The 19,777-nt window shown below is 39.8% G+C and overlaps 1 long non-coding RNA gene across 1 annotated transcript in view; it reads left to right on the plus strand.

The window, feature by feature from the left end:
• The window catches only part of LOC128106361 (uncharacterized), a 39,060-nt gene extending 32,326 nt beyond the window's left edge, over window positions 1-6,734 (plus strand). Inside the window, exon 2 of the long non-coding RNA XR_008216674.1 lies at window positions 6,453-6,734. This is a non-coding gene — a long non-coding RNA (uncharacterized LOC128106361). The remainder of the gene's footprint in view (window positions 1-6,452) is intronic.
• The last annotated feature ends 13,043 nt before the right edge of the window (window positions 6,735-19,777 follow it).

Below are 19,777 nucleotides of genomic sequence, written 5' to 3' on the forward strand. Positions count from 1 at the left end.
AAATATGATCATTAATAGGGAATCAGTTAAGAGAGAGTTTGAGAACAACACAATGCATACCATTAGGTTTTACATCTTAAAAATATGATCATTGAAAAAGCAATCTGATCATTGTGATTATTTGGACGGGCATCATCAGCACTTAGAGAAAAACCGTTATATAGCTGCAGTTCTCCCAAGTCTTTTATTTTCTTTTAACCTAATTTGCCCACAAAATATTGTTTACTCAGTTGATGACATCAAACTTTATAAGCAGGCAAACTTGATTCTTTATTTCATCATAGGGCACACAGTGTGGGTCTGGCTTCATTCCCGAGGTTGCTAGTTTCCTAGCACGCAGTTTTTAGTACATCTCACCATTTATAAGGACGTTGCTTTCACCAGTCATCAGAGGATTCAGCATGGAACACTGTTTTCCAGAATGAGTATTCTCTACTAAAAATTGTCTTTTTCTAAAATAGTAACATATGGATTTTAACATTTATTAATGAGCACACTGTAGTTTAAAGTAATATCAACTAGAAACTGCATTCATGCTATTTACAATTAAGGCTCCCTCTGGACTTTGCACTCTCATCTTTAAGATAACATTTACTAGCTCTATTTCTGCAGAAATCTTCCTGAAGCCTCCTGGCGTTGAGTGTCCCCAGACAGGCTTGCTCCTTCCTTTCAGCTCTGCGGGGTCCAAGCCTGTCCTCTGCCTGGCACTTGCCACCCAGAACTCAACTGCCTTTCTTGTACTCTGACAGCTGGTGGCACAAAAACTCCCACCACCTAACCCTTTCTTCTTCCTCTTCTGGAGAGGTCAAGGAACCCCATTTTGTTCCATGGGGATTGGCGGAATTTTGGAAACAAAGAAATGTGTGTGTGTGTGTGTGTGTGTGTGTGTGTGTGTGTGTGTGTGTGTGTATTATGTGTATGTGTGTGTATGTGTGCAATACTTATTAGTAACTGATTGCTTGTGCATTATCCTTTCCAGTATTCACTCAGACCCCTCCCATTTGGCATTAACCTCACCTACCAATATAGTCTGCCATGGCTCAAATCAGTCTCAGTTCAGATAAATCTACCAAAATTGACTTGTATCTGAGTACTCAGAAGTATAACTAGGGTTGTGCTAGTAAATTTTGACAATGTGTTCTGAGATTTTTTAAAATAAAAGTAAACAAGTCTTTTAAAATCAGTTAAGATAACACATTGCATTAACAGACAAACAAAAATCATCTCTGTATGCATAGAAAAACATTTAAAAAAATCCTACATCAATTTCTGAATATAAACAGTACTAAGCAAGCAGAGATGGGAGTGAATTTTCTCAGTTTGATAAAGAGAATCTATATTTAAAAAATACAGTTATCACAATTCTATTTCTTTATTCTTTTCTCATATATTACATCCCGACCACACAATTTTCCCTCCTCTCCTTTCAATCCCTCGCCCCCCCCCCCCACCTCCCTCTTCCCCAGTTCCTCTCCTCTGTTTCTCTTCAGAGAAGTGCAGACCTCCCAGGGACATCAACCAAACACGGCATATCGTGTTGCAATAAGACTAGACACCTCCCATCATACTAAGGCTGGACAAGGCAACCCAGGAGGAGGAAAGGGTTCCAAAAGCTGTGGAGAGTCAGAGGCAGCCCCTGCTCCCACTGTTAGGAACCCAACAAGAAGACCAAGCTATGCAATCATAACATCTATGCAGAGGGCCTAGGTCAGACCCATGCTAGGCTCCCTAATTGTTGGTTCAGTCTCTATGAGCCCCTTATGAGGCCTGGTTAGTTGATTCTGTGGGTTTTCTTGTGGTGTCCTTGACCCCTCTGGCTCCTACCATCCTTCTTCCCCCTCTTCGGAATGATTCCAAGAGTTTTGTCTGATGTTTGGCTGTGGGTCTCTGCATCTATTCCTATTAGTTGCTAGATGAAGCCTCCTTGATGATATTTTTTTGGGTTTCATGTGTAGGATGGAGGTTTGACTTGCAGAATTTTCCATTTTGTGATATGAACACTACCATTCTAGATAATTTTAAATTTCCAATATGATGTGGCAGGATAAGGAATTGGAAAGAGGTAATAACAGTTGGCTCATGTGAACCAGTATGAGCAAATTCCACCACACACGAGACACTAGACTTACGAGATACAAGCTTCCAAATGTATTGAGCAGCATAGAACAGGCTTCGGAACCAGTAATTTACTTCACCTGTAAGTTTGGAAGAATTTCACTTCAGGTCTTTGCTTCTTGTAAAGGCTATGAATTACCTGATTACCTAATTACATAATCTGATTATGTTATCAAGTATGTATATTTACTCAAATCCATCAGCTTCCAACAGGAGGGCATAAAAACCATGAGGCTTTATCCTCACATGGTCCCATTGCTAAAATTACTTCAAACTACAAAATGTTTGAAATACATGCATGCAACAATAATCCAAATGAAAGGTAGCAGACAAATTGTGTATGTCAGGGGAGGGGAGAAGTTACCTAATAACAAATAAGAGCTTTTGTAGTGGGTAGCCATTCCAGCTTTGATCTGGAAGTTCCAACCCCCATTGAGGCTTCGGTAACTGTCACGCCTACAAGGCGGGGCCAAGAGAGGACCCTGAAGACCGAGATCCGGATGCGCCGTCTCTCTTGGTTCCTGGACCCTGGACGCTGGAGGTAGACCGAGCAGAGTTCTCCAGAGAACAGAGCCGGACTGCGCTACACCTTTTCCAGACCCTGTAGCCTATCCCTTCACTTGTAAGTTACCCCACAAAATAAACCTCCCTTTTAACTGCGTGGAGTGGCCTTAATAATTTCACCAATAGGCTTTTATGTTGTGCTTCCTGTGGTTTAATGTTAATAGGATAATCATGCACACACAAAATACTCCTTTGACATTACATGAAGGAAGTCATTAAAAATCAATAATAATAGTTATCACAATCAATAACTGATACATGTGGTATATAACATGTAGACTTAATTCTCCATCTATCATAAGGACATGTCACATCATACACCAAGAGACATGGCAGGTCAGATGTCTCTTAAGTCCTTTGGAGAGTCCAAACTGTTTCACTAAATTTGAATGGGTTAGACTGACCCTAATGACTCTCTTCATCTGTAGACATTGTTGATTTATTTTCTACACTCAAAGCTAGGGCACAAACAATAGAACACAGCTTTCTAATGTACACACTTATTATGAGGCATGATGTAGCACTACATCAAGAGCAAATGATAGAGTTGGAGAGATAGCCCAGTGGGTAAGAGGCTTTCGGGCAAGCAGCAAGACCTGCACTCATTAAAAAGTTGAATGTCGTTGCACGCACCTAGATTATGGGAGCAGGGCAGAGACAGGAGGATCCACCAGGCTGGGCATGAGCCTAGCTTCACGTTCAGTGAGAGATTATGTATCAAAATAATAAGCAAAACTGATAGAGAAGGACACTTAAAGTCACGAACACATACACACTCCACATTCATATACATATACACACACACACACACCCCACAATCAAATGACATTTGCCGACTCATTTACACAGTATCTTTTCTGAAAAGAACAAGTTATGCTATTAATTTGGAGAACAGAGATTGAGTGTTATCCTGATCATCTGTTGCTGAGTAACAAATCATGCCAGCGCCTGATGGTGTGAAGCAGCCACAATCAGAAGACAGCCCCAGCTCAGACTGGAAATCTTTATGTTGGCCTCTCTGTGTGGACTTGCTACTAGATCTCTCCAGAACAGCAGACCCTGGACAGTCATATTTCTCACACAGCAGCTCGGAGCTCGAAAAGTCAGTGTCCTTCAACAAAAGGAGGAAAATTCCTCAGACTTTCCTTACAAAGACCAGAGATGATGGAACTCCTAGTCTGCATGTTCTCCTAGCTGAAGCATCTCCAAGGAGTAGGGAAATCAATTCCATCTTAATTATTTAAGTATATTTTTAACTCAAAGAATAACTAGAAGATGATAAAATGAAATATTTGATTTGTGCTAAGAAATCACCATGACAAAATAATTACTAATCATCTGAAACTGTTCCCGTACCCCTCTGTGGTTTCCCTTTTGTCTTCCTCTCCAACGCTAGACATCTTTGGCCCTGCTTTCTATCACCACTAACTGGCTCGCATATTCTGGATTTTATAACTATCATATCCTAAAAGATAGGTTCTTTTCTTTCCTTCTTTCTACAAGATAACTTTTCAGTTCATATATATTGTGGGCTCAACAGTTCCTTCACTCATTCTATGATACATTGAAATGGGTAACCTTTATGTAGACATCCCACAACCTGTTTACTTTTTCAGACACTAGAAGTATTTGAGTTATTGGTAATCTAGAGATGTTACTAATAAAGTTGCTATAAGAACACAGAAACAAAACTTTGAATAGCTATATACCTTTATTTTACCTATAAGTGGATTAGCCATATGCTAATATGGATGAGCCATATGCTAAGTACATTTTTAACTTTTTAAAAAACAATCTCTCTCTTTTCCAGAAGGATTCTTAACCATTGTATGTTACCACCAAAATACTACAGTTTCGGTGTCGTTGTACCCTGAATGGTACTGGCTGTTGTCAAATTTCCAGCAATAGTCACATAATGGTATCTCAGTCTAGTTATAGATTCATGTCCTTTGGGACTAACATGGCCAACCATCATTGCATGTGCTCTAGTGTGTCCATATAGACATTCTGATGAAGTGTTTGTTTGAATCTTGTCCATTTAAAAAATTAGTTTTTTAATGTAATTATTGTTGAGTTTCAAGAAATCCTGTGTTGAGTATATAATTTCACTATCAAATATATTTCTTCTGAAGACTTGTGTTGCAACAGATGGAGACCATTACAGAAAACCACAACCAATCATGTGGTTCTTTTTAAAATAAAATTTGATATAATTGTATATTCACAGAAGGTGCAAACATAGCAGTGTTTTCATATAATTTGCCCCCAATTGGTTTTTCTGTTACAGTCCTTCATTTAGTCATACCTACCCCAGTTCTCTCACCATCTCAGCTGTGTGACAAAATGTTTTCTAGGGAGACATTACACATATGTCTATCCATCCCGGATAGGGAGCCCATGACAGACAGAAGCACAGATTCCACCAAAGCACAGCCTGGTGAACCAATGAGTTTTATTAGGGTTATTTATAGGAGTATGGGTGAGGGGTTACTTAGAGGAACAGAAATGACTCAAAGAGCGCTGAATCACCAAGGCCGCCCCCGCCCCCACCGTGACATCTCACAAATCTGGGAACCTGATGTACACTGCACAGCCTGTAGCTAGCTCAATGTGTTAGAGACTGTCCCTTCCAAGTGACGCGATTGGTTTACTTCCAGGCATCTTGGCCTATCCCTTCATGGCTACTGATGAAACATATGCTTTACCTATACCCTCTTCATCAACAAATCTCATGTTTTACTGGGACATAGTATTTATATGTCTTTGGGTATAAAAATGGCAATGAATAAATTGTTGAATGATCAATTCAGGGAAATAAACAGTTTCATTTCTTCAACCATGAATCTGTGGTGGGAATTTCCTACCCTTTCTAGTTATAGTGTTGAGTTTTGAGAGCTCTTCACAAAATATATACAAGTAAATTTTCTAAATCATTGTCTTTACGTGATGTTAAGTAGTAGAATTTGATAATAACTTATTTGTGAAATAGTTATCTCTCATACTTTTCATTCTCATATGATCTTTCTTCCTTAAATAATTTTAACATCCTTTTTGTCTTTTAAGTTTTTGTTTCTGTTTTATTTTGTTATTGCTTTGATTTGTCTGTTGTTTTGAGACAGAGTTCTACTTTGTATCTCAAGAAGGACTGTACTCTCAGGCCCTTGCTCAGCCTCCTGAGTGAGAGAAGTGTATGTGTGCCACTGCACACAGCTCCTTTAATTCCCTTCAGGTGCTGGTCTGTGTGTGACAAATCCTCTATTTGTTGTGTTTGAAACATCTTTCTTTTTAAAAGTTATTTTTGCTGGGTATTAGAACTCATCATGGCTTTTTGCTTCTGTAGAAATGAATCATTTTCTTCCTATGTTTATTTTAAAGAACAATTTTCTTGATCATTGGTTTTGAGCAATTTGACTACCATGTGTGATGATATGCTCATGTTCTTGTTGGAATTCATTGAAATTGTTGGATAATTTTTGATGAATTTGGAAAATGTCTCATTATTTTAACTATTTCTTTGACTCTTCCTTTGCTTAAGGGACTCTAATTTGCACACATATGAAGTGTTTTGGAGTTACCACTCAGATCCCATATCTTTTCGTCTTTTTAATTACTTTTTGTGGTGTGTTTCGTTTTCAATAGCTTTTGTTGCACGTCTTCAAGTTCATCTGTCTTCTCACCTGTGCTGTCAATCCATCCGTGCACTAGCTATCCCAGTTGTAGTGTTTTAAAGTCTTTGGAACTCTGGTCTTTCTTTATCTTCATTATCTCTACAGACCACATCTCTGCCAGTTCCAGTTCGGCTTCAACTGGGTGTGGGCCTTCGGATTTCCCAGTTCCACCTCATTTTCGGTCTGCACTGAGCTTCCTGACTGTGGTTGCAGTGTGATCCTCCACCAACTGCCTGCCACGGGACCGTCTTTGGCATGTCGGAGGGTAAAGGGGTACCACCTCAAGCTGTGGCTTAAAAGACCTTTCTTCTTTAAGTTGCTTCTTGACAGACATTTGACGGCAACAAGAAACGTAAGAAATTCAGGTGCCTTCTGCAGAACTCTGGACTTCCTTGTCTCTGTGTGTTGTCAATTCAGCCGTCAGACCTCATGTCTTTGTCTCCTCAGACACTGAACTACACAAGGAGTCTGGTGGACTCAGTGTAGGCTTCCCTCCCATGACACAGTTTGGAGAATGTGTTATTAATTTGAATCAATTGTGGGGTTCACTTTATGTTTCTGCCCTCTCTTGGGAATGCCTTTCCTTCACTACTTATGCTTGTCGTCACTTTTGTTGTTGCTGTTTCATAAGGAGAGATTATCCCTTTTTGTACCTTGGTTGAGGCTGAAGAATTCTACTTCTTGGTGGGACAATAGCATAGCCTCTGTGGACCAATATTTAAACAACATATAGTTATTATGAGTGCGTTTTTCAGACAAAGAAAAAGGAATCCGTAGTTTGGGAGCTATGACCATTTTTCATGTGCTGTCAATCTTCCCTCATTTCATCCTCATGGGAACCTCAAGAAGCTGGTTTTATTATACATTCTACTTTGAAGCAACAGGTCACCATAACTTAAACTTCAAAAGGGTAGTGTCTGTCTGTCTCATTAACTTCTCAGTCTTTGTCTCTGTCTATCTGTCTGTCTATGCTCAACCTTTATGGTCTAGCAGAGTGTTATTCACAGGGTAGGATATATGGTAGACTAGAAATAAGAAAACAAATTTCAGGCGTTAATCACTCGATACCACTTCTTAACAAGTGTTGCATCTGGTAATTCAAACAGTAGTAGCTGACTGCAATCCCTTATCTATTGTGCCTCGTTTCCTCTGTTCTCAAGAAAATGCACAGAGAAGATAACAACTATAAATGAATTGCTATGTCCTTTCAACAAAGGTTGCCAGGAAAACTGGCTGTCCAAATGCAAAAGAATGTTTAAACCACACTTTGAACAACAATAAAATATTCTAACACCATTTAGAAAAGTAGATCTAAGTAGATTAAAGATCCACAACCATAAAACTCTGAGAAAACATAGAAGAAAGCTTTGCTTTGGATTTGGCAGTGATTTCTTGGGACTCACAACAGAGGTACAGAAGAACAAGAACAACAAATATACAGCCAAATCACACTGTACTGAAATGAAAACTTCCTCTGTATCAAAGGACACTGTGAACAGAAGAATAAAACACCTCATAGAATGAGAGAAGACATTTGGAACTTACATAGCTGGTGAGGGATTCATATCTAGACTCTATGAAGAATTCTTATGACCTACCATCATCCAGAAAAAAACAGCCTTCAACCCAAAAACAGGGAGAATGCTTGAACAGACATTTATCCAAGAAGATACACAGCGACTGTATATTGCTTAGTAGCAGAACTCTGGTTATCTTGACCAAAGCCCTGGGTTTGATCTCTAGAGAAAGAAAAAGAAGGAAGGAGGAAGGAAGAAAGGAAGGGAGAAAGAAAGGGAGGAAAAAAGGAAGGAAGGAAGGAAGGAAGGAAGGAAGGAAGGAAGGAAGGAAGGAAAAAAAGTTTTTCAATTTCAATAATTATTAAGAAAATTTAAGTTAAAAACCACAATGATATATTATTTAACACTCATCAGGATGCCTGTTGTTAAATAATTAAACAAATAGCTATAGAAAATAGCAAATGCTGACAATGGCACAGGAAAATTAGAACTCTACATACTTCTGATGGAGACATAAAGTTGTCGGTCTGCTCTAGTTTCCATTGGGATTTCCATAAGTTAAACACAGAGTTAATATATGATCCAGGAATTGCGCCTCTGATCACATTCCCAAACTAACTGAAGGCAGGCACACAAAGAGGCATTTTCATGTCCACATTCTTAACACTATCATTTAAAACTTAAAAAAAAAAAAAACCAGACAGCGACCCAAATATCCATTGACAGATAGAAAACCAAATATAGTTCATATATACGATGAAATATTATTAAGACTTAAAAAGCAAAGAAATTCTAACATATGTTCAAATTATTTCATTTGCTGAACTAAATAAGCCAGCCAGAGAAGACAAATATTGTGTTATTCCACTAATATTAGATACTTAGAAGAGTCAAATTCCAGAAACAGAATGCAGAATGGAGGTTTCTAGAGCCTAGAAGGGAAATCTGCATATCTCCATATCTCTGTTTGTAATGAGTGCAGTTCCTATTTTGAAAGATTAGTAATATTCTGCAGAAGGGTGGTGGTAATGGGTGCACATTGTGGATGACTTAATTACACTGAGCTATGTACTTAAAAATAATTAAGCTAGGTGTCATGGTGTGTATCTGTAATCTAAGCACTTGAGAACCCAAAGCCAAAGAATGCCACACATTTAAGTCTACCTTGGCCTAGATAATGAATATCAGGCCAGCCAGCGAGTTACATAGAAAAAATGAAAATAAAAACAATATCAAATTTTAAATGTAAATCTTATTTTTATTGATCATAATTTCAGAAAATAATTTATTAGTGCATATTATATAAAAATATCTTTTTGACAAGGGATAATTTTAAAACACATGTGCAGTTTCAATTATGTTTAAGTTTGTTAATAAAACTGTCTGCCTCACTTTATCAATGAGGCTGGCTGCTAGAAGAAGTATTACAAAATGTATCACTGCCTAGTATTTCTCACATTAAGAAAGATCAGTAGAAAGATCAGTATGCTGGGATGATGAGCACAGATCAATGACAAGCGACCCAGAGCCTGCCTGATGTCAAGACCAAGGGCCCAGAACTGCCTGAGGTCTCTTGCTCTCCTGTCCGTCACACTTTTTCCTGGCCCATCATACTGTGAAAGCACTCAGAACGTGGGAACACTTAACTGATCCAGGAGTCAGTGTGGTGTCTTCAGACTTTAGAGCAGTTGATTTGGATGGATTTGCACAGCTCACCTCATATGTATCTTTTCTTTGTATAAGGTTTGAATATAATCCCAGTTCATTATATATACTTTATACATTAAAACTAGGTCCTTGCAAATTCAATATGCGAAATACAACAAACAGATAGGGAGATTACCAAACACCACTCCAACACAGAAATCTTAGCTCTTGAGAAGGTGTAGTATAGAGATCTTCCTAGAAGTCCTTAAAAATGTCCTATGCTAACTAAATTATCTCAGCATGCTGGGCATATTTTAGCCTCACCCATCTCTGCCTCTGTGAGTGTGTGTGTGTGTGTTCCCATGTGTAGGTGCAAGTGTGTGAAGATGCATGTGGATACTGGAATCAAAACAAACAGGGAAGAGACTAATAAGACAGAAAAATACCCAAACAAGCCAAAGTGAAACAAAAGGTCCACAAAAATGACATTTAGTTCATTCTGTGTTAGTTAACTCTCAAGTCCCCTGAGAGCACGGACTTGCCCTCAACTGTGGTTAACATACCCGGTGACACTCCATTAGAGAAAACTGATTTTTCCTTTGCTGATGGATATCAGTTGCAGATATCTCCTTAATTAGGGGTGGGGAGCCCATATTCAGCCTCCCCTCCCAGTGCTGGGACACTGTCTGGCTTGAATCTTTGAACTTCCTGTGCTTGCTACTGTGGTCTCTGTGACTTTGTACATGCATCAGTCCTGTTGTGTCTAGAAGACACTGTTTCCCTGGAGTCATCCATTGCCTCTGGCTTTTGGAATCTGCCTCCTCATCTGTATAGATCACTGAGCCTTGAGGGCAAAGGTTTGATGAAGACATCCTGTTTAGGACGGAGTATTCCAAAGGCTCTAGCTCTCTTCACATGTTGTGGATCTCTGTGTTAATTTCCCATCTAATGAAAGAAGCTTATCTGACGTGGGTTGAATGAGGCCCTGATCTGTGAGTATACCACAGTATAGAGATGTTAACTTTAAATGTAGTGTGACTGAATTGAGAGAGTGCAAAGAAAGAGAGGAAGTTGGAAGGAATGGAGAGACATTGGAATTCAGACAGCTAGAAGTCTATATGTACTCTTGGGTTCAGACTAGACTGTGTAACCTTACATTTGCTGCTTTCTCGGTTAAAGTGATTCGCTCCATAATAAACTGCAGAGACTTAGTAAGACCAAATGGGCTAATATTACTGGGCTTCCAGCTTCAGTATTCTGAGTCCTACCATTCTACTATGTTTAATGGGAGAAACTAGAAAGCTGCATATACCAAGGAAAGAATACCTGGGAAAAGAGTAGATGTGGGGTTCAGTTGATGTGCTTTGGGCTGCAAGTAGCAAATTCCCAGCTATAAATAACTTGAACAGTGGAGGTTTACTATTAGGAATTCTTGAATGGCAGTTTCTATGTTGACTAGTTAATGTCTCACAAATGTCACAGCTGTGGTTCAGCTTTGTTAGTATTCTTGTAGCATCTCTGTCTTGCTACCACCATCCCATGCTCCTGTCTAGTTACAAATGATACCTAAACTAGCAGGGAGGGTGAGATGCTTCCTACACCTGTCTGTTGCCCCTCCTACAACAGGAGATTTGTCTTACGTTTCCCGAAACCCAACCCTGGCATGGGAAAAAAACAATTATAATGAAAACTGCAGATCAATTAAACTTGTTTTATCGACATGGGCTTGCCTTTTCTGAGCTGAGTTCTTCATGACACCTGGGTAAATAAATCAGAGTTTTGTTAGTGATCAAAAAAGAAGAAAGAAAAATGTGGGAAAGCAGAGTAATGATTAGAAAAACCTAAGTATGTCAAGGGCACAGCAGAAACCAAGAGATTCAAAAACTTCACTTTGGTTTTTTGTATATTTGCATCTTATTGACTATTAAAAATTATATACATATGTGCTGTGGGATGTTCTGTATGGCAAATGTGTTGCTAATTAGTCAATAAATAAAACACTGATTGGCCGTTGGCTAGGCAGGAAGTGTAGGCGGGACAAGGAGGAGAATAAAGCTGGGAAGTGGAAGGCTGAGTCAGAGAGACACTGCCAGCCGCCAAGATGAGAAACAGCATGTGAAGATGCCGGTAAGCCACGAGCCATGTGGCAAGGTATAGATTTATGGAAATGGATTAATTTAAGCTGTAAGAACAGTTAGCAAGAAGCCTGCCACGGCCATACAGTTTGTAACCAATATAAGTCTCTGTGTTTACTTGGTCGGGTTTGAGAGGCTGTGGGACTGGCAGGTGAGAGAGATTTGTTCTGACTGTGGGTCAGGCAGGAAAACTTAAGCTACAAATGGCGTCCAACGTGGTGGCAAGAGTTTCCACCTAAAAACTGAGAAAAAAAGATTCTAAAACGGAGCTAAAAACAGCTTCCTAATTGTCTCTCTCAAATGAGCGGCAGCTGCCTGTTTGAGCTACTGGTGGGTTCCTAGAGTGCGTGCTCGACCTGCAGTATGGCGGGAATGAGGCCTCTGCAAGTGGCACATTAAGCTACATGGTGGATTTAGCCTTTGCTAGTGAAAAACAAAAAAGGGTTTCTGGGCTACACGCTGCTTGGATAAAAGCATAGACCCACGATAGCTCCCAGAGCTGGCGGTAAACAACTGCCAATGTTGGGAAGCTGAGGTGGGCGGAGCCAGCAGCCACAGCTGCTGCAGTTTAAAGCAAGAGATTCACAATAAGACAGATTCAGATGTAATAGTTTACAATGTGTGTAAAAGATACGTAGGCTTGAAAGAGACAAAAAAGGTGATATATAGAGTTATAGAAACAAATACATAGTTTTAAAAAATAAAGTCTTTAAAGAGACAGTAAAGGTAGTATAAAAAATAAGCCACGTAAAAATGGATATTACACAGAGAATCTGGATTGTGTTTTCTTTGGGATTTTTAACTGCAGAAAAACATTTGATTGTAAAAGCTGTTGAGTTAAACCAATATATATATTTTAAAGATACCTTGACTTCAAAATTTGGATATAAGGATATATTGCTTTGGAAAAGAGTCTCTTTTGTTTCCACAGAAAGCCAGAGGCTATGGATTTGTTCCAGATTAAGATACATCAGGTTTGACCAGCCAAGACCCCCTGAAAGGTCTCCGATGACACCATGGCCCAGATGATCCAACATCCAGAACGGTTTGAAGGCATCTGGCTCAGACGATACAGCCTCATGGACTATTCCATAATCCTAAAATTTTCTTTGTTTCCCCATAAGATACAGCGCCCCCCTCCAGCAGGAAGTAGTAAGAGAAGCTACGCCCAAATTCCCAAATTATATGTAATTTTACTTTGTTAAGGTTAAAACCTTCCTTTTTGAAAAAAAAAAAGGGGGGAAGTGCTGTGGGATGTTCTGTATGGCAAATGTGTTGCTAATTAGTCAATAAATAAAACACTGATTGGCCGTTGGCTAGGCAGGAAGTGTAGGCGGGACAAGGAGGAGAATAAAGCTGGGAAGTGGAAGGCTGAGTCAGAGAGACACTGCCAGCCGCCACGATGAGAAACAGCATGTGAAAATGCCGGTAAGCCACGAGCCATGTGGCAAGGTATAGATTTATGGAAATGGATTAATTTAAGCTGTAAGAACAGTTAGCAAGAAGCCTGCCACGGCCATACAGTTTGAAACCAATATAAGTCTCTGTGTTTACTTGGTCGGGTTTGAGAGGCTGTGGGACTGGCAGGTGAGAGAGATTTGTTCTGACTGTGGGTCAGGCAGGAAAACTTAAGCTACACATATGAGTAACATATACACATACACACATATATGTGTATATATACATGCGTACACACACACACACACATACACACATATATATATAATATATATAATATATATATATATATATATAATACATATATTCTTGGAAATAAGCACATCTGTCACCCCAGATGTGTATCATAGCTTACATTTCAGAAATATTTTTAAAAAATCTTTTCTACCGGCTACTTTACAATATTTTATTAACTGCCATCAGCTGTACTTATCATTCTTCACTCTACCACAGAGCACTGGAAGCTACCTTGTATCCAATTGAGTTGCCACAATTAAGAGAGTTGATATTTCTAAATATAAATACTGTGTGATAGTGAGTTACTGCCTTGGCTTTGATGATTTTGGACAGGGGAAAGATAGTATAAGGACACAAAGTAAAAAACTTGAGCAGCTAGGTAGAATTAGGTTTTTGTAGCAAAGGGTTTGACATTGTCTCTATAAGAGTAATGAGTCTTGGTTTACATTCTTTGTATAAAGGAATTTTTCCTCTGTGAGGGAGAAGTACTACGGGATCTGAATGATGTCACTGAGTGAGGGAGCAGCTGAAGGGGTGTGCATGAGAGTAAAACACGAGGTAGCACTACAATCTCAATCCCAAACCTAAGGAGGCATTCCGATCTGCAGTTCCTTGTATGGTGCCAGAGAACAAGACCAGTACAGGATTCTTGAATCCTTCTGTATGTACCTAGGAGTCCCTCTGAGAACCTCCGGTTTGAAAGACAACAGTTGAATGTAAAAATCCTCCTCTAAGCCAGTAACAGTCTCTCATGAATATGAGGTGTTCATGGCCACACTACCATGGTAATATAAAGGAATATTATCCACTCAATCCTGAGACTGTGGTGGTTTAAAACAACATTTCAACTATATTTCTCATAGGCATAATATTATGTAAAATGAGGACAGAAAGATAAATCAGAAAATATCTTATTTAGTGTGTTCAAATCAGATGTAGTGCAGCTCAGACTTACCCTGCTATTCAAGAACAAACAGTCTCTTTGCTCTGGTTTTTAGTAAATGTGTGCATCTTTGTTAAAGACTTAACAGAATCAGTCAAAAGTTTTGAGAATAGATACAAGAAAGATGACCGAAAAGCTTAAGTGAAACAGGTTTTCTTGTTAGACTCCCAGAGACTTACAAACATGTGGAGCTTACAGCAAGGAATTTCCAAAGGTTGAAATCTGGTGATCATCCATCCTATCATCCCACTGAAGAAGGCAGATTGCTACCACAAAGGACAGAATGGTTGAACTGGCATCAAGACTATCCATTCACTTCACTGTGGCGATGTTGTATTTGTGCACCCCAATGAAACTTATCTGGGGATCAGAGAACAGAGCCAGCCATCAAATTGGACACAGAGGCCAGACAATGGTGGCACACACCTGTAGCTGGAGTTTTCCTGCCTGTCCCACAGTCAGGACAAATCTCTGTCACCCGCCAGTCCCACAGCCACTCAGACCCGACCAAGTAAACACAGAGACTTATATTGCTTACAAACTGTATGGCCGTGGCAAGCTTCTTGCTAACTGTTCTTATATCTTAAATTAATCCATTTCTATAAATCTATACCTTGCCACATGGCTCGTGGCTTACCAGCATCTTCACATGCTGCTTGTCATGGCCACGGCTGGCAGTGTCTCCTCCCACCTTCCTGTTCTCTCAGTTCTCCTCTCTGTTAGTCCCGCCTATACTTCCTGCCAGGCCACTGGCCAATCAGTGTTTTATTTATTGACCAATCAGAGCATTTGACATACAGACCATCCCACAGCACATACCCTTAGTCCTATCACTCTGGGAGGCAGAGATCTGTCTGGATCTCTGTGAGTTGAAGGCCACACTGGAAACAGCCAGGCGTGGTAGCACACGCCTTTAATCCCAGGACTTGAGACCTCAAGTCTTTGCTTGGGAAGGACACATGCCTTTATTCTCAGGAAGTGATGTCAGGAAGCAGAAAGGTATATAAGGTGTGAGGACCAGGAACTAGATGCTTTTTAGCAGCAGTTCAGCGGAGACGCTTTGGGGTAAGGACTCAGAGGCTTCCAGTCTGAGGAAAGAGGATAGGCTGAGGAGTTGGTGAGGTGAGGTTGGCTGTGGCTTGTTCTATCCCTTTGATCTTTTATTTGCACCCCAATATCTGGCTCTGGGGTTTTTTTTATTAGTAAGACCATTTAGCAATTTGTCTTACACTTCACAAGTAAGCTCCCAACAAAAATTCCTTTTAGAACTTTTTAAGACTAATCAGATGACATCTTGACTGTACTTGACTTGGTTCATTTCTGAGAGAATGATCTTAGGAGGAGTGATGGGTGTCTATACTTACAGGGCAGGCCCAGGTTAGGCTGAGGAGGATGGCGGCCTGTGGTACAAAGGGCTGTCACAGTTCTTAGATAACTGTCTTGGCAGAGCTTGAATATAGAATATGTTTTTACAGATAGAAGGAAGCTGTCGGTTTGTTGTAGCTGTTCTGAATGCAGCATATCAAGAGTCCATTTATTCCAAAATTTTCTGGAGTTGACACACATCCAAGCTTCTGTGGTGACCCCATTGCAGGGGGCTCTGTACGACACATAATGTTTCACTTCTCTTCCAATTCCATAATCCACATCTCTAGTTCAATGTCCAGGGACATTGCTATATGGATTTGTCACACTCTCTGAGAAATTCTGATTCTATAACCCAAATACCGGACTGCCATCACTTGTTTAAAATTTGGAATGAAAACTATGAAAGACATACAATATAAGATAACCACTTTCACGTGTTGTTTTTTTCTAAAAAGCATTGGAGTGAAAATGATGAACACAATTTCTTTCATCCATTTGATATATTCTTCACTTACTTTTGGAGACACTAAGCCATAGGAAAGGCCCCTGCTCTGTACCATGACAGAGTATTTTTATCTGGCCACTCAAGTATTTGCTCTGATTCACAGCAAGAACTGTGACCCAGCCATGGGACAGAGTCACATTTAAAATGTAGCTTATAATATGTCTTTCAGTAAATGGTCTTTTTTGCCACAAATCAAAGAAGCTATGTAGGGTCAGCCGACCTCAGAACAGAGAAAAACACAAGTTGGAAGCAGAGCTTCCAAATTTGGCTCATTCCTCCTAAACTGTGAACATAGAAGACAATCCACAGCCACTCAGGTATGACATGGCCTGCCCTTCTGGTTTTTGTAAGTCATTCGGGGTCATTTCCTGGGCAAAGGCATGGGGTGTTCAAGTTGTTCAGATCTGGACACGTATAGGTGAAGAGAAATCACTGTCAGTACTTACATAAGGATAATAGGAAAGAGTGAGGTGGGTCCTGAGGAAACAGGGACACATTCACACTGCTCATAGAGAAAAAGTGGGGGCAGAGCTGTATGAAATGTAAACAAATATTCAAACATATCGACCAATGCTCTGTATTAAGTGGCCACTCTATCATCACAGAGGCACATATGAGTTTACTGTGGCAATCCCTTCCCAAGACAGCACTGGATGATGTCTGTCATGTGTGCTGCTACCACAGGGGGTGGAAACTATGGATGAGGGGCACTTCTTCAGACAACACAGGGGATTTTGCTAGTAATTACGATGTAAGACTGCTATGGGGTGAAAGGATACTTAATAAGGGTACCATGGTGTGGAGCTTTCAATTTTCTGCCTTCTATTTTGGTCATTTGTACCTTCTCTCATGGCTACCAGCACAGGGAGAAAATAAAGGGTGCATCTGGAGCCAGGGGCTCTGTTCTTGCACCAGCTGTGGGGCTTTCACAGGATCTAAAGCTGCTCAGAGTTCCCCACAGGAACAGGGCGTCCATGCAGGGTTTCTACCTTCCACATTTCAGTTCATACTTTTTAATAACTAAAACTCGTGATGGAGACATCCAGGAGTCACTTTTGTCATAAATCCTTTAAATGAAAAGCACACACAAGTATTAATTGAGAAATCTATTTAGCAAAAAGTTTTGGTAAGGAAAAAAAAAAAACAGCCCACAGATTTTTTTTTTGATGGTGTTGTTCTTGTTGAATGTTTCCAACTCTTCACTCCCTCAAAAAAAGAGGGGTGCTGGTGTGGGGACAGAACAGAGAAAGGGAGAAAAGTGGCTTCAGCTCAGTGGAACCCTAAAAAATGCACATGAATCAATTATGAAAGAGAGAAGGTCCCTTTGAATGGGGAAAAGCTGATTGGAATTAAGATAAGCTTTGTTCCTATCTGCAAGGTACAAGGGGGGACTTTTCAGTGGAACAGAAAAGGGGGATTTGGGACTGTTTGGCTGCTTAATACCATAGTGCTTCAGAGCCCATGTGAAAATTTGCTGCTGGCTATTAATCATCATTGTGCCCCTGCAAAGAAGCTGTTACAATGATGACTATATGTCATTATATTCCCACTGTAAGTAACGAATCAGAGAGCTGGGAAAGTTGGATAAGAGCGGCTGAAAAACTTTTAAGCGGTCGAATCTATTTAAATAAATTTACATCACATTTGCTACTTTCTCTGGTATGGGAATCATACTTTAAAATGAAACAATATGGTGTGCTCATGGGGCCTGGTCTTTTATTCGCCTTCCCTGAGCCTGCTTTCCAGGTCAGCCTTTGCCAGCGCTGACAGCACACTTTTCTCATAGCCTCTCCTTCTCATAGCCTTTGGTTGCTTTCAAGTTCAATTTAGCACAATAAAGTTGTTATGCATGACAGTTTGGAGAGCAGAATAGGTGGTGTCTGGGCCCGCTGTGTCGCTACAAAGTGGGCCCATTCTCTGTGGGCCAGCTCAGTTACTGCAGCCTTACTGGTGGGACACAGCCATGGACTTTCAGCCGTTCCCATCCTGACGAAAACAATTAGCTTCAAACTGCACGAAGCCTCGGGGTCAGCCTCCCTTTGACTGAGACTGCGCCATTTAATATGCTGCGGTGGATTTCAAATTTATGTTGATTTATCCTGTTGTGTTCCTGTAAATAAATGTGCTTTATTTACAGATGTGTAAAGAACAGGGAAAGTTGGAGTTCCCTGTGCTTCAAGAGTTTTATTAGAAATCTAAGCCATTGTTTTATGTTTATTTTATAAAGAAATAGAGTTGAAACATGTCAGGCTTAATTCCATTAGGCTGAACTGCCCAGAACAGAGCCCTGGGGTTTGGAAGACAGGATCTGAAAGGAAGTGTCTCCTTGGCTGAGCATCATGAACAAGGCAAACAACAAACAACCCTCACACACCACCGTCATCAAGAGAGCTTTCTACTGTGAGATGCCAGCCCCCAAAATCTTACTGTGACCTAAAAGTGACAGATCTTTTAATAGATCCAAAAGGTGATTTCTCAACCATTGCATGCCACCATGTGAACGTGTGTGTGTGCATATGGCTATATCGTATCAATTAGTGTTCAGTACTCATTGACATCTACCCAAGTACTTACTGTCTGTGACATAAAATTCTGTTGCCATGAAGTAAAACTTACTCGATTTTGATGCTGCAGAAAATTTCTCATGAGGGGCATGTACTGTCTTGACTCTCTGAAGAGAACCACGCAACAAAGCAAATTTAAGTGCACTTATATTTGACCATGGCAGTTGCCCTAGCCAGATCTCCCCACTCGCTCAGTTCTGATAAACCACAGATTACTGATCTCACTAATTATAGGCTGTGACCATCAAATACATCTCCTTCTAGATTAGAAATTAACTGAGAGTATTTATCAAAAGCACTTTTCACTCTTCTAAAAGTCCATTTTGCTAAGTTATTTGTAAGATACTGAGTCATCGTGTCATATTAATATTCACTTTAACTGTGTTTTTAGAAAGAACAGTAAAAAACTGACATTGTACCCTGGAAGAAGTCTCCCCCAGAACAATCTATATTCTAATGTAAAATTTAACATAATCATAAATCTTTCTAATGAAGTTATATCAGAAAAAAACAAAAATCTGTACTTATTTTTAGCAAATATGTGGATTATTTACCCTGGTCATTTCTCTCCTTTTGTTATTACTTTAATATTATTTGGAATCATTTTTACTTTTTTATAAGTCAACATTTTAAGAGATTTTGAAAATACAGACAAAAACAAATTGTACTGTGAGAGACAATAAACACACATGTAATAAAATTACTTTTCTTATTTCCAAGTGGGACAACCTCTTTGACGTTCAAATGAGCAAGTACTTGCAAACTTGCAAAACTCTCTCACTGATAACATGCGCTTGAAAACAGCCTTTTATTTGTCTTAAAGAAATGTGTCAGAACCATATACAATTTTATCTATATGATGGCAGTGTGAAGACAGAATGATTAGGTGTTAGAAAAAGTTCACGTGTGTGTGCGCAGAAACACACATGTGCAGATAGCACTGTAAAACGTGATACACGCTGACATACATGAGATCTCCAGTGGAAACGCGGGTTGGCTTACCACAAAAGTATGTCTCCTAAATCATAGGAAATAAAGGGGAGTATTGCCAAGAAG

This window comes from Peromyscus californicus, unplaced genomic scaffold (genome assembly GCF_007827085.1).
Source record: "Peromyscus californicus insignis strain IS unplaced genomic scaffold, ASM782708v3 Scaffold_9__1_contigs__length_137607984, whole genome shotgun sequence".
NCBI classification, from domain to species: domain Eukaryota; kingdom Metazoa; phylum Chordata; class Mammalia; order Rodentia; family Cricetidae; genus Peromyscus; species Peromyscus californicus.